This window comes from Phyllostomus discolor, chromosome 15, assembly GCF_004126475.2.
Source record: "Phyllostomus discolor isolate MPI-MPIP mPhyDis1 chromosome 15, mPhyDis1.pri.v3, whole genome shotgun sequence".
NCBI classification, from domain to species: domain Eukaryota; kingdom Metazoa; phylum Chordata; class Mammalia; order Chiroptera; family Phyllostomidae; genus Phyllostomus; species Phyllostomus discolor.
Window position 1 is genome coordinate 24,483,315 of NC_040917.2, and position 14,034 is coordinate 24,497,348.

Sequence of the window (14,034 nt, forward strand, 5' to 3'; positions counted from 1 at the left end):
CCCGGGGCTTCCGAGACAGTGCGCACAAGAAAGGGGCCGCCCACCTGTTGCCCTAGAGAGGCGAGGTTCATCACTTTCATCTTCCGTCATCCGTCCAGACTTCGAGAATCTTCTCCTCTTAGGATGAGTTTCTTAGGTAGAGAAGGCGCTGTGCTCCACAACTGAATTATTCAGACTGTTGTCCCTGCGAAATGTGGAGGCCCGAACCTCTGCTTACACACCTTTGGGAACGGAGAACTCACTCACGCCATTTTCCCCAAACTTCCCTAGGTCGGACCCCCTCATATCAACGTAAAATGCGATTACCCAAAGCACCCGTTCATTGCAGCACCCTAACTCATGAAGACGTTCTAATACAAATCTTACACCTCTTCTTCTTGGGAACACTTAAATGGTTTAAGAGAAGTACCTCGTGCTGTCCAAACCACCACCTCCATCCCTCTAAACATGCCCGTTTTCTTCTCGTTTTCCATGTGACCCCGTCTTCAGATACTTTGTCGGCTGCTCGCCTGCTTTGGAATAGATCTATCTGGCTCCTGGCTGGTGTTGACAAGGCAGAGAGACACAGGACTAGACCCCCCTCCTCCTATGAAAGGTTCTGTTTTTCCACCTTATGTTGCCTTGACCTCCCCACAGCCGCCGTCCGTGATTGGCTCCCTCGGGGCTGTTCTCGCTCACCTCGCCTCAGAACCCCGCTTTTTCCACCCCAAACGGCGAGGTACATCTGAGGCTGAAGGGGCTATTTTTTATTCTCCATCGGTTTCATCGTGGTGTGGGCCACGGGTCACTACAACGTGTCGAAGCTATTTTTTAATCACATTTGCCATCCCTCCTGGGGACGTACCAACAACACGCATAGGGACCATCCCTGTTCAAAGCCAAGTCGTACGCGGCTTCGGGTGCTTCTAAAACCACACGGCAAGCCACACTCTCTGATACTCGCTTGTGATTTCCAAAGAAGAACGGGCTTGCTGGAGAGTCGAATCTCTGAGAATACCAAACAGCCCTGTGTTCTGTCCGTCGTTTAATCTGGACCCACAAAGTGGCGCTGCAGGCTTCCTGGGATGACCCTCGGGGACCACCCCCCCACACTCCCCGACCCTGACGTTGAGCTTTGCTGGGCATGTTCTCAAGCCTCAGGAGCTCCAACAGCCGCTGGTTCCTCTGAAGCATTCCTCTCTCGCGGGAATGTGCTGCGGTCGGTGCCTGCCGAGACGCGCGCCTCCTCAAACGGGCTGTTTCATCTGACAGAGCGCTTTGAAAGCTGCCTGCAGCTGCCTGGGACAGGGGGTGCCTGGAACAGGGGGTGCCGGGACGCAGGCTCAAAAGGCAATGCTCCCGTTCAGGATCAAGTCCGCGCTCTGCAAGGGCAGCCTTTCACACGGCAGGTCTTCTTCAGATGCACAGAGGTGCCTGAGCACATTTCACTCTCTTGGAGCTCAGCGATGCCCCTCCCACCTGCCCGGACTTACCCGTGACGACGTTGAAGCATGGTCCAGTGGGCTCTGTGGTCAGGCTGGGACTGGGATGTAAAAACTGGAAGAGAGCAATACCTTTCAGACAATGCTCTGGTCAGGTTCGTCAGTAATTTCTGGATTGCCAAAGGCAACGGTCAATTTTCAGTCCTCATCTTAGCTGACCTCCCAGCGACAGCCAACACAGACGGCCACGCCCTCTTCCTGCAAACGCTTTGCTCTCTAGCAGAGGTTATGGGGCCTCGCTCTGCCTCGGTCCCTCTGTGTCTCCTCTGTGTTCTCCCCTTTGCTTCCGAGGTCAAGTGCTAAAGGGCTCAGTTCACGGACCTCTTCTTTTCTCTCTCTTCGTGATTTCGTCCAGTGCCATGGCTTTAGGTACCATCTATACACTGGCCGATGCAAAATATTAGAGCCAGCCCAGAGCGTCCTCCTTAAATCTCTGTATCTGACTGCTCACGAGACAGTTCCAACCGGACAGCTGGCAGGGCACCTGAATTCAATGTGGGCTCTTGCTTCCCCATTCCTCCTCTCTCCTTCCCCATCTCTACAGATGGAAACGCCGTGCTTCTCGTTGCTTGGGCCAAACTCCTCGGAGACGAACATGGCCCAGAACAGAGGACTGGTTCCACGTTTAAAATATTTCCCAAATCTGAGCACTTCTCAGCCCCTTCACTGTTACCACTGATGTAAGCCTCCGCCATTTCTTTTTTGCATTTCTGTATTCACTCTCTTTCTTTGGGTTTTTCTCAAATGCTGCCTTCTCGGAGAGTTCTTCCCTGACGACTCCAGGTATCATTACACCTCCCCCCTCCCCCCACTCTCCCTGTTCCGCTTCTCTGCTTGCCTCACTCCACACCGAAGGACCTGCCGCCAGCCCACCAACAGTGTGCGTCTTGACCTGGGTCTGGTCAGTCTACCGGGGTAGAACCCTCAGGAGCACACGCACTTTTGTCCCTGCTCTGTCATCCACGGTCTGGAAGGTCAGGGTTCATCTTCGTGCTTTGCAGGAGTTTTCCTGGGGGGACACATGCAGATGACCTTGCACGGCAGCATGTCACGAACTGCTCTGGCCACAGAGACGCCGGTGAGTTCACTGCCCGGCTTCGCCGGACTTCGCCGTCTCCCGCGCCTGTCCTCCCACCAGGACCCCAGAAGGGGGGCTCCTCTTCCTTTGTTCAGCTGCCTCATTATTACCAGGGGTGTCCTCCCCAGAGAGGACTTGCCCACCGCATCCTTGGCTTCTGTCCCTTACAGGAATAATTAGGGTTAACGACATCTGCTCCAGCAGGTCCCCAGATAGCACAGAGGGTGGCTGCACGAAACGTGGGTTACAGGTGTTAAAAGAAGAGCTCCTGCCCCCAAATTTCCTCCCCCAAGTCCAAGTGCGGTAGTATCTCACACTCCACCCTTAAGCCCACACAGCATGCACACAGGCCGTGCTGAGCAGGCCTAACGTGGGCACTCCCACCGCAGTCCGGTCGTGGCCGGACAGGTCGCCCCTGCCGGGCTGGTCTGTCAGGAGGCGGTCGTGGGTTGATCATACTGGAAGCAAGTGTTTTCTCGGGCACCTCTGCTCGACTAGGTCTCGTGACCTAAAGTCTACGTCTCATGACCTAAAGCCTGTGGCCTCAGGAAACAAGCGCGCTTACAGTAAAAGCCGAATTGTATTGTGGAAGCGTGACTCTGGCCCTGACACAGTGTCCTTGGTCATTCCAGGCAGGTAAGTCTTGGAAAATCTTCGAAAGACTATGTTGCCATTTCAAAAAGGTGAAATCACAAATCTCAGACAAGTAGAAATAAACATGTTTTGATGGCTGTATCTAACTCATTAATTTATGAGGGAGCCAGTAAGATAAAAACCGCTTCAGAGGACACGTATATTTAGATATATGCACACACACACACACACACATGTACATATATGTGTGTATATATTTATACATACTTGTGTCTATATAATTGCATACTATTATATAGTGATTATATATTCATATCATCAATTTACCACGTTATTGCCCACTTCAAACTATTCCACAAGTTTTTCTTAAACTCCCAAAGCAGTCATCACCTCTATTTCATGTCGTATAAACAGAAATGAACGTGAACCTTTCCTTGCTAAGTCACAGCACGTCACTATTTCCACCTAAGCGAAACCCATTCTCGCCCTCATCACCTGCGTGGCTTCCAGATTCGCCACACAGCTGAGCCCGTCTGGGGAGGTGGCAGCGATCTCACTGACAGGTAAGGCCTCCAGGCTTGGGTTCGAGCACCCGGAGCCGTAGGCAGCCTGTAGAATCACGGTGACCCAGAAGTGGTACCCGGACTCGACAAACCTCCTGGCAGACACGCCGTGTCACCATCGCCACGAGAAGATGCATTATCCCCATGACATGTACTGCTGCTGTACACAGCCTACGGGGAAAAGACGCCGTGTCCGGGCTAAGTGCTGCCAGTCCCCTAAGGCGCCCCTTCTCGTGAGTCAGCCGGCTCGGCGGCCAGCGGGGGAAGTGCCTGTTCGAAAGTCCAACACATTCGGGATCAGAACTGATAGTGTCGCCACGGGGACTGCGGGTACGTAAAATAAACACTGACACCCCGGCCACTAGTTCTCCGGTATTTTTTTTCTGCCTAGTTCATCAAAGTCAAGTTCTTGGAGATTAAAGTTCTCGAAAGTACCCTTCTAATGAGATTCAAAAATTGTCTGTTAAATGTCAGATGTACACAGAGCTTCCTCTTTGCATTGCTAATTGACCTCCTTCAAAGCTGGTTGACATTTTTGGCTCCTTTGAAAAGTGCTCATGATAGTTTCATTTTCCAGTGGCATTGATGAGCTCGTATGGGAAGAGACACATGTCCCATGGTGTGGCTTCTCCGCAGTGGCTGCGGCAGCCACAACGGAAGAGTCGATTCACCTTACACTTCCTGACTATTAATTACGAATCAGATACCATCTGAACACCACCACCCTTCGAACCTCCTCAATCAGGACCGCTCATACCGCCGGATTTCATCTTGCGATGCAGTTCTGCTTAGCTTTCAACAATTGGCTCTGTCTTTTAATGAGGACTCATTAATATGTCTGTCTTTGCTAGACTTCACTCTGAATTCTCATGTTGTCACCGCTGAGTGCTGGGCACAGGCCTGTTGGGCGGCGTTTGGCTTGCCCCCTGCAAAGCAATGAATTGCTGGGCAGGGAGGAGCAAGAGTCGGCGAGGCAGCCGCAGTTCAGTCCCGAAAGCCAGCAGGAATCACGCGAGGGCCTGGGCAGCAGAGCGTGGCCCTTGCTGGCCCGGCCTCTGTAAGAGGGGCGGTTCCCTGTGGTCTGTGCTGCTTGACCAGCAAAGCAGCAGCCCGGCCAGCGCCTACCGCCTCCCACGGCGCAGATCTGGTCTGGCCAGTGGAAACTGGGGAAACGGAAGATGGGCAGGTGTCTTGTCACAGCGCCCCCCAGAGCTTCATGGAGGAAGGCTTCTCCCATCCAGCAGTGCGATGAAGCAGTTGTTGTTGAGGCAGCTCGAGTCCTTAATGAGCTTGGCATCCACTCCGTGTAACAACTCTTCCACCATGTGTTTGTTCTTGGACGACGGGAACGAGACGAACAGCTGGGCTGTTTCTTTTATCTCCGTGGACACAGCAGATCACCCTCAGCAGTCTGTGGGAACGGGAAGGCGACCCTCGTTTGCTACAATGGTGGCCGCTGCACGGAGCACCAGGGGTGACCGCGGTGGGTGCGCCGGCCAGGTGTCGCTGGGGACCGGTGAGTGTCGTCCGCACTCCACAGAGCGGGCGTCTGGGCTGAAGGTCGGCGGGATGATTCAACGTGTCCTTCCCCTCTGATTTTTTATCCCAGTTCCCACAGAAAAACCTGTGCCAGAATGAAGGTCCAGATAGAGTCAAACCATAAAAAAGGAGAAAAACGGCCGTGGAGGTCAAAGGGGAGAACACTTCATCAGTCAAGATTCCAAAGAGGAGAATGGGCTTTTGAAAAATGTAAAATGTGAGATTTCCCTTTCTAATCAGCACTTCTGGATTCACGTTGCTTTCCCATCAATTCAAGTACGTGATGCAAATGTGGTTGCTGGTGAGGAAAAATTAAATAGAGCAAAAAGCATGCCCCATAGAATCACCTAGAACTTCCAAAGTATAAACAGTTGACCCACGACTGACATGGGTTTGAACTGCACAGTCCACTTACACGCAGACCTTTTTTTTTCAATAAATGCTGTAAGTGTATCTTTTCTTCCTTATGATTTCCTTAGTAACATTTTCCTTTCTTTAGCTTACTTCATTGTAAGGTCACAGTATATAGCACATAACATACAAAATACATGTTAATCCACTGTTATTGGTAAGAGTTCAGTCAACAGATTGGAAATGTTGTTTTCAATCCACAGTTGGTTGAATCCTTGATGGGAAATGCATGGACCCAAAGGGCCAACTGTAGTCAGGTTTTGGGGGGAGTCACAAGCTGCACATGGATTTCGACCACATGCGGGGGGGTTGGTGCCCCCACCCCTCCGGTGTTCAAGGGTCAAGTGTGTACCATGACCGTATGACTCTACCGTTCCCGGGGAAAGCCTCAAACTCCTCTTTGCCTGATGCAGGAGCGTTACTATGGGGTAGTCCGTGGGTTCCAAGAACCTTCGACTTGCTGAAAATTTGAGACGAACATTTCAGATGCACTTGGCTGAGGTGAGGTCAAGGGGGGACAGGCTGCACGTTCCATAGCTTTCATCAGATTCTCCGAGCACGGCGCACCTGGGCCCTAGGTGACGTGGACACCGGATAAATGGATAACAAACGCCCAACCATGTGTTGACCATTGCACCACGCCCTAGACCGATGTTATCTTTAGTTGTCATTATTTCCAGTTTGCAGTTGTGTACCTGAGGCTGAGAGGTTACGTGACAGGTCAAGCGTCAGTCCAGAAGGTTGCTGCAAACGGCCCCAGCTGCCTTCAGTCTTGGCCCGCCCACCGACGCACGGCACGCACCAGCGATCCCATCTTCCTTTGCAGCGATGAGGACGGGACGGTGCTCCAGCATCTCCTCCCACATCCGGGGGCGGATGCAGTGGCCGCCTACCCACACGCCTCCATCGGGCAAACGGGATGAACTACTGTCAAATACACTTCACAGGGAGATTTGCCCCGAATGGATTTCCCCCCAAAGGGCAGTTAGTAAAACCATGGCCGTGTGCTTTTGTGTTTTGACTCCAGGACCATTACCGTGTGGATTAATCTGAAGTTTTCCTGTTTCACCCCACTCTGTCTTTTCATCGATTTTTAGCAACAGTAATTTACTTTTTGGTTTCTACACTTTACATAGACACACACTGGGAAACAAGTACATTTTCCTTAGTTTGGGCACAAGATGAAGGCGAAGAAAAGTGCAGCGGGAAGAAAAGCGAAGGGGCGGAGTTAGGGAGAGCACCGACAGGGACGTGTCCCTGTCATCCCTCCACGCGGGGTGGGACCACAGTTCCGTGTCCCAGAGCTCCAGGGGCCGGGGGGAGCCTGGCCAGCAATCTCAACAAGCAAACCCACTCGTGATGGGAACGCACAATTCCTCTGTCATCACAAAGATCTGTATCTTTGCCGTGTTTACAAAATAGCAGGAAATCGAGGACACGCTTGCATTTTACCCTTGAACGTTCAGCCCGAGGCTGGTCCTGGCTTTCTGTGGTTGGCCCCCAGGGGCAGGGGCCGTCCAGCGTTTATATGCAGGAAGGATGCAGCCTGCTTTCCCCGCGCCTATTTCTACCACGCCACGTACTAGTAACCTGAGACCATTTGCTGGCCTCCGATCCCTGTGTCACCAAAATCCTGCAACCATTCCCTCGTCCCGAATCCAAGGACTGTAACGAACTTGGGGCGCTGGCCACCTCCTGCCTCAGTGTCTCAGATTCCGCTGGATGGCACCGTGCACAGAACTCACACACAGCCTTGCACTGTGTTCCTCGGCCCCTCCCACATCGCCCCCACTCACAAGAAACATTTCCCTTTCCCCCCATGTGTGTGCAGTTTACAAAAACGTGTCTGGCGTTTCCATCATTAATTGGAAACTCAGCGAGAAAAGAAAGCTCAACCTTCCTTCCCCTTGCAGGAGTCTTCTCATCTGGATAAACTTCTCTGCTGAGAGTAAGTGTCTAACACAGCAAACGTGCCCCAAAGACTCTACACCTTGAAAGCCCCCCACCGCCATTCGCTAAGCCCCTGCGCGCTGCCGGGCGTATTTATTGTGACTTTCTGCCTATTAGTCAAGTCCTAGTGAAATAAGCCACGATGTTTACGACCAGTGCGCTGCTTCGTGCAGAAGAAACGCAGATAAGACACTGAGAAAGTCCAGCTAGAGAGGAGGAGGAGGAGGAGGAGGAGACCCCGGGCAGTCGCCCAGGGCCCGGGGCGTGTGACTTGCATAACGTCCAAAAACATTGACGAGCTGTCCCCTGACAAATTGCCTCCCCTCCTGTCTGGCTGAACCTGCATCTTCGTAGTGTCATCTTGGCAGGTTGAAGTGATGGATGGCACGGGCGTCCCGGCCCACCCAGGACACACACACAGCGCCTGGCAGCCTCCCCCGGCTCGTCCAGCTCCACTCCAGCTAATCAGGGAGTCTCCCTCCAGCCCAGAAGCCTGAAGCCAAAAAAGGCAAAGAACACGCCTCAGCTATGCTCGGCATCCAGCAGGATAAGGAGCTGTTTTTCTGGGAAGAAACCACTTTCTCCTCTTTACCTTGACCCCGTGCCCTGCCCACGGGCTCAGCCCCTCCCCGGGTGAGCCTACTGCTGGTCCGTGGCCTGAGCAGGCGGGGGCTACCTCTGGGAGGTGGGGAATGGGCCCTTCTTCCCATCGAGTCCCAGCATCAGTCAGCTCCTCTGCAGAGGGCGAGAGGAACGTGTCAGACGACCTTAGAATGGGCACCATTTGTTTTGGAAAACTTCGCTTTTGAAAGTCATTCTTCCTGAACTGTCAGAAGTTATGCTGAGCTGTGAATCACAGGTCTGCTGAGCGACTGAAGCCTTCTAATTATCTACTGTTGCTTTTTGTTAAAAAAGGGGAGTCCAAAGGAGAATAATAATTCAAGCTCATCAACCAATTTTTTTCCCCTCTTTTCCACAAGCCTTTTTGTGCCTTCACCCAAGGGCGCCTCTCGCCAGCACCCTGGCGGCCTGAGGACCGGAGTGCCCTGGGGCCTGCAGGTCGGCGAAACACAGCCTCAGTCTCGGGGCTCCTGGTGCACCCCCGCCCCCCACACGGGTCTTTTATTGGGGGCAAGAAACTAAAACCCTAGAGGGAGAAGCTGGTTTCTTCATGGCCCAGTTTTCTCTTGGTTTCTAAATATCGAACCCATTTTCCATTCTGATTAGTGTGTGTGTGTGTGGAGGGGGGGGAATTACTTCCATGAGCCCCAAACTGGTGAAGGGATTTGGGGAAATGTTCCCCCTGTTATTAAGTACACACACCTCACGCAGGGACAGCCCAGGTACCATCCTAGGGGGACGAGGAGGCACAGCGTCTTCACCCCTCGTTCCACAGCCACCCCCTTCGGCAGGGACCCGGGTCTCCCTGTCTGTGTCCCCCTTCCACATGTGAGCAGGACATCGGCGAGCCCGCCTCCGGCCCCTGCCTCCGCGGCGGCCAGTGCCAGGACCGCCGGGCCAGTCCCACTGCCTCTGCCACACGGCCTCCCCGGCCTCCCCTTCTGGGTCTCCCCGCCGCGGCGGCAGAACCTCTTCCAGCTGCTTTCCGGCCTCCCTCCACGCACGGGAGCCACCAGCCCCCGGGGGACCGTGGGGCCACAGGGAGACTGGTAATGCCCCGAGCACAGAAGCCAGGGCCTTCCAGGCCTCCGCTCATTCCAGACCCCTAAAAACCGACCGACCAACACACACACACATGCACACACGTGCACACAAAAACCTTGAAAACTAAACTAAATTCAACGACTGTTGTAAGCATATCACAAGCACTTTACGAGTGTATCAAACATGTACCTGTTCCAGCTTTACACAGCAGGTCGTTTCCTACGACAGCCGGAGACCCCCCGTGACCGGCCGTCCAGCGCGGACGGGTTCCCGTTCTCACGGCCCCCACGCGCTCGCGGTGGGAGACCGTGTCCTCCCTCACCGCATTCCGTGTGTCTTGTCACACGTGAGCGGCCGCATCCGCCCTGACGCTCAGTCGCTTGTGCTCTTCGGTGCGCTTGTGCCCGTGGTGCGGCCACTTAAAACCTGCCGATCGGACTGTTTTTATGTCCGCCTATGTTTTCATACGTAGCTTTTCGGGCGGAGTGGTGCTGGTTTGCTGGTAAGTTAAGAACATATATAAAGAGGAAAGGAGGAATGACATGGAGTCCCTAAAAAGGCAGGTGAAAACTCTGTGATGTAATTAGTGTCAATACTCAAATTATGCCTCATCAGTATAATTTGTGATTTCATAAAACCTCTACTCCTCCAATAAAATGACAGATAAATCATTTATTCATTTTTTCTGTAATACTTTCTGTATTACAGAAAGTATCTGTAAAATGTACATTTGTACATTTCTGTACAAATGTAATAACATGTTAATTGCTTATAAATTTATAAGCTTATTGACATTTCTATCAAATGGACTAGTTTCAATTTCTTTCAGTGCATTTATTTTGCAATGCAATGAGTGTTATTGTGCAATGCAAGATAAATATCATTGCATATGCATGCAGCAAAAAAATGTATGTTATAAAACACAAATTCCTTGAAGGCATATTTTTCTAGAATTTGAGAGTACCTTTATCCTCTTCAACTATCTTTCTGAAAAAAGAGCAGAGTACCTATTATAATAAAAATATATTTGGCATTATGATTTTTAAAATAAATACCTGAGGCCCTGGCTGGCGTAGCTCAGTGGATTGAGCGCAGGCTGCGAACCAAAGTGTCGCAGGTTCGATTCCCAGTCAGGGCACATGCCTAGGTTGCAGGCCATGACCCCCAGCAACCACACATTGATGTCTCTCTCTCTCTCTCTCTTTCTCCTTCCCTTCCCCCTCTAAAAATAAATAAATAAAATATTTAAAAAAAAAATAAATAAATACCTGAGATGACAGATCCACAAAGTAAGTTAATGATATATACAAAAAACATATATTCTTGCTTGATTTTAGGAGAATAAATAAAACAGTAATTAGAAAATGCCTTTCTTTGCTAATATTTTCACTGCTTCCCCTGGCATGTCATTTAGTCTAAATATGTTAGTGTGTGTGTACCCTTCCAAAGGGGACATTATGTGTTTATTTAAAGGGTAAACAGTTTGAGCTAATAACCTAGAAAGCAACTGCAACAACCACAGGTAGCGAGTATCACTATAGGGGTGTTTATGTCTTTAGGAGCTGCCCTGGTTTGAAAATGTCAGGGCAAAGTATTCATTGGGTGAGATCCAATACTCATTTAGTCCTAATTATTTTTAAGAAAGTTTTTGTTGGAATATGAGGCCTGTCCAGAAAGTGTCCAGCCACACAATATGAAAAATAGAGACATTTACTGAAGAAGATCAGGATACAAGAAACACGGCACACAGGACAGTGATGCCTCAGGCCCCTTCAAAGGAGGCACCTTGGGACCTCACACAGTTCTCCCAATCTCCATCAGTGGCTCTGTCATAGTTCCCTGAATCTCATCAACAGTCTGAAATCTCTTCCCTTTCAAAGGTGATTTTAGTTTGGGGAAAAGCCAGAGGTCACAGAGTGCCCAATCTGGGCTATAGGGGGCTGAGTCATCTGGGTTATTTGATGTTTCAGCAAAAAAACTCTGCACAAAATGTGATGCACGAGTGGGTGCGCTGTCATGGTGAAGCTGCCCATCACCAGTTACCCATGGCTATGGCCTCCTGAATCATCTGAATAGTTTCTGCGGATGAATGCTCAAGCTTAATGCAAAATTTGATGCAGATTCGTTGCTCTACTCGCTCAGTCATTTTGAATGTGATGACCACACAGTACACATGCTCACTCAATGGCATCTACTGCCCCCACCGACTGGCACAGTGAAGTCACCATTGTTCACACATGCCCATTCCAGTCCCCTCCCCTTGGCTGCCAGGTTGCATTGATGCCGTGCAAACCCTTCTCTTTATATTAGCAACGGCTGGACATTTTCCAGACAGACCTTGTACTTGATACCAAGTGAGGAAGTGTGAGATATTTGATAACACAAATAAAGATTTTTTCCTAGTGATGTAGCAATGTCAAAAGAGTCATGATTCTGCCAGCCTGCGTTTGTATTTTCCTTCAGTTACACGAGCACCGAATAGCTGCTTTAGAGTCACTGCCTGCTGCCTCTAACACCTGCCTTACAACTGCAGTGGGTCCCATTGCTTAAATTTTCCCTTGACTAGGTCTCATTTTGGTGGGGGGGGGGGGTCCTAGTGATTTGGGATTGTGTCCTGGGCAAGGTAAATTATATGTGATGGAGACTATGGATTCTTTTCTGGTCTTACAGAAAAGTATTGATTATTTTGTTTTAGCAGGCAGCCAATTAGCCAAATCAAAGTCCCAGCCTGGGTAGCGCCTGCTGTGACAGGCCGAGGGCCCACCCCCTCAGTTCTTTCATCCTCTGTGGGAGGCCGCAGGAGGCTGCTCACACAGCAGCACAGCTGGGGGGGGGGAAGCATCAGAGATCTGAGCGGAAACTATTTTCAGAATTTGAGGCTCCACCTCTGTGGCGTCCTCCTTTCCAGGATTCCCACCTCGTCTTCCAGCTGCCGTGATGGACCGTAACCCTTCTCCCTGGTTCTTTCAGCCGGGAGAGGGCAAACTTCTCTCCCGATTTCATCGGCCAGCATGCTGTCTGTTCGGTCCAGCGGGGAGGAAATGAAAATAAAGCAGCGCCCTTTCGTGTGCGACATCTCAATTCCCCTGAGGCAGTTTAGGAACGATACCAGGTCCAGGGGACATTTTCCCTAGAAAGCAGAGACTCAAGGAAACCATGAAACTGCCTTCGTGGGTTTGAATAGTTATGAAAATGGAAAAGTAGATTTGCTTTATATTAATACAGAGAAGAGAAATAAGACAAGAGTAGAATCCACAGGACAAAGCTTTGAAGGCAGTGTAAGCAGAAAGCCCATGGAACAGTACAACCGTTCAATTACGTAACACACTAATTTGTACCAAAGTAAGTTCCCGTTCCAGGAAACAGGCCAATAGGATCTAAGTCGCCAGGCGTGTCATGAATATTGTAAAATATACTTGTCCCTGGTCGGCAGAGATGGGTGGACCTGAGCACTCCTAAGCATCTATGATTTGCGGATTAAACACAACCAAGGCTCTTAGTACCTATGGGTCACTGGCCATATTACTCCTAAGAGCAGAATTATAGGCTGGATTTGGAAAGGCCGGGGGCAGTTTTTAGGTGAGTGACAGAGTGTGATGCAGGCAGCGGCTGAATAATTGACTAAGATCCGCTGACGTTCCGGACAAAGTGAAGATGGAAAAGGAACCTCTGGGGTTTGAGATCATGCACACCTTGGGCCGTGTTACGGCGAAGGGGTTTTTAAGAATGAGAGATTTCCCTAGGAATGTATTTCTTTCTTATTTATTTATTTATTTATTTATTTTAGAGAGGGAAGGGAGGGAGAGAGAGAGAGAGAAGCATCAATGTACGGTTGCTGGGGGTTCTGGCCTGCAACCCAGGAATGTACCCTGGCTGGGAATCAAACCTGGGACACTTTGGTTCCCAGCCCACGCTCAATCCACTGAGCTACGCCAGCCAGGAGAATGTATTTCTTGACACAGTCATTTATTATCCTCTTCCTTTGGAAGTGTCTGTTCAAACAGAGCATTCTGTGGGGAGAGGGTCAGGCTGTGTCCCGAGTTACACAGCGCCGCCGGCTATGGTGAACACAACAAGGACGCCATCCTGGGTCCGACCCCCTTTGAAGAATGTGTTGCACTGGCCAGGGGCCAGGTGGTGCGAGCATCACTCTGTACACCTGAAGGCTGTGGGTTTGACTCCTGGGCAGGGCACGTAACCTAGGTTGCGGGTTCAGTCTCCGGTCGGGGCGTGTACGGGAGGCAGCTGATCAATGTTTCTCTCTCACGTTGATGACTCTTTCTCTCTCCCCCACCCCCGTCTCTGTATCTCTTTAAAACCAACAAACACATTTTAAAAATTATTTTAAGAAAAAGAACGCGTGCCCCAGTTGACTCATCCTGGTAAACCCAGACTGAGGTTCTACCACAAACTCCTCCTGTGATCCTTAGGTCACAGGGGGTCCGGGAGGAGGTAGAGACCCTTCCTCTCCGCCAGGCAGGTGGAGCGGGGACCACCTGGGTGTCCTGGAGCGGCCCCTCATTTCCACCGAGGACGGTGCCTTACTGTGCCATCTGGTTTACCAGTTCCGGTCAAAACACCTTGAGCACCGCCCCTCTGTCGTGAGCGCTGAAGCTGACAGAGAGGAAAAGATGGTACATCCTGTTTGAACGCAGCTTTCCACACAGAAAAGTCTGGACCTTGAAGTCACAGATTAAGACAGAAACAGAGGATGCCACAAAGTGTAGGAGGCCACGGCCGAGAATGAGCTGAT